A 2,229-nucleotide genomic window follows, 5' to 3' on the forward strand; every position below is an offset into this window, starting at 1 on the left:
GCTTCCATGACAATAGAAGGCAGGTAACTCTGGAGGTTAAGCTAGCTTCTGATAGGGAAGCTGAGTTTGAGTTTCTTCCTGCTTCTAGGATGGTAGAGAGCATAAAAGCAATTTCCTCTTTCCAGAGAAGAAGATGCTGATGGCTTCTATCTCTTGGGGTGTTTTTTTTTACATTTTTTTTTTTTTTTCTTTTGGCTTGGAAATTCTCCTTAATGACTAAAGGTTAAAATTGACAGCTAGGTATGGTGGCTCACGTCTGCAATGCCAGCACTGTGGGAGGCCAAGGCAGGTAGATAGCTCGAGCCTAGGAGTTCAAGACCAGCCTGGTTAACATGGCAAAACCCTGCCTCTACAAAAAAAAAAAAATACAAAAAATTAGTTAGGCATGGTGGCACACACCTGTAGTTCTAGCTACTTGGGAGGCTGAAGTGGGAGGATCACCTGAGCCTGGGAAGTCAAGGCTGCAATGAGCCATGATCACACCGCTGTACTCCATCCTGGGTGATGGGAGAGAGACCCTGTCTCAAAAAGAAATAAAATAAAATTGACAACGGCTGGTCTTAATTTTTCCTTACCATTAGAACACTCAGTGATCATATTATTGGGTTTTTTTGTTGTTGTTCCAATCTTTGTCCCATCAGATTTTACCAATTCTCCCTAACTTGGCCAAATCCAAATGAGAATTCCAAATTATTGGGAACAAAGCCTCTGAGTTGGCTAAAATTTCCTCACAGCCACAGAAAGAAAAAAACACCATATGTTTGGTTTCTATGTTTGTTTTTTGTCTTACTTTTCTTCCACTGTATTCCCCCTTTCCCTTCACCATTGTTGGTACCAAGAAAAAATCTAGAGAGAGAGGGCTTCTAAAGACTTGAACCCCTCAAATAACTCAAAAAAAAAGCATCACTAATCGCTTTTTGGAGTGTTCTGTTTTCTTTGTGGAGTTTCAAGAGTCATGGGCAGATTCTTCTTAGGTCTAAAGCTCTGCTTTCCTGCATTGCATTACCTGACCTCTTTGGCTTTGGGGGGAGTACCAGAGATTACCTTGCACTGTGAGAGGATTTGATCTTGGCATGTGTAATGATGGACCAGAGCTACCAAGTCAGGGGCGACTGAGGACAATTTACAGGAAGTGGTCTTAGCTGTTTCCCTCCCCCACCCCCCACTCCTAGGAAGTTGTTGTTTAGGGTTCTAATTCTAGTTCAGAGGTGCATTCTAAAGAGTCTCCTCCATTGTCTTTCCTCTGGAAATTAATCTCAATTGGCTCGTGTGAGCATTTGCATGAAGAACTGAACTGTGGTGTTTATAAAAAAAATGAGAGACTGAGTTTCTTCAGCTCCAAAGAGAAAGGGCATTTTGCTCTTCCCAGCCAAAATGCACCTCTGGGTCACTGGGGGCTGAGTGGGAGTGTCTGGGAGATTGACTCCCAGCAATGTGCCATGGCCCTACAGGAAACTCCTAACAAAATTAGTTTTAAAAGGTTAATCCAGGCTGATCTCAGTGGCTCATGCCTGTAATCCCAGCACTTTGGAAGGCTGAGACAGGCAGATCATTTGAGGTCAGGAGTTCGAGACCAGCATGGCCAATATGGTGAAGCCCCATCTCTACTAAAAATACAAAAATTAGTTGGACATGGTGGCACATGCCTGTAGTCCCAGGTACTCGGGAGGCTGAGGCAAGAGAATCATTTGAACCCAGGAGGTGGAGGTTGCAGTGAGCCAAGATCATGCCACTGTACTACAGCATGGGTGACAGAGCAAGACTCCATCTCAAAAAACAGAAAAACAAACAAAAAGGTTCATCCAGGAAGTAATGAGGAGCTGGTCACTCCACGCTTTGAGCCCTCCTGGAGGTGCTAGACCTCTGGACAGAGAAACAGACACATAAAAGGGCAGAAACGTCTCAGTGGTGACACACTGTGGAATCCCGCCCACAACCAGCACACTTTGACCCACTCCACTAAACCCTAGGCCACAGTTCAGTTCCTCCTTTTAAGAAAAAGATATGCAGCCAGGCACAGTAGCTCATGCCTGTAATCTCAGCACTTTGGAAGGCCGAGGCAGGCAGATTACCTGAGCTCAGGAGTTTGAGACCAGCCTGGGCAACATGGTGAAACCCTGTCTCTAATAAAATACAAAAAATTAGCCAGGTGTAGTGGTGTGCACCTGTAGTGCCAGCTACTCAGGAGGCTGAGGCAGGAGAATAGCTTGAACCCGGGAGGTGGAGGTT

Source organism: Colobus angolensis, unplaced genomic scaffold (assembly GCF_000951035.1).
Source record: "Colobus angolensis palliatus isolate OR3802 unplaced genomic scaffold, Cang.pa_1.0 Scaffold240, whole genome shotgun sequence".
NCBI lineage: Eukaryota > Metazoa > Chordata > Mammalia > Primates > Cercopithecidae > Colobus > Colobus angolensis.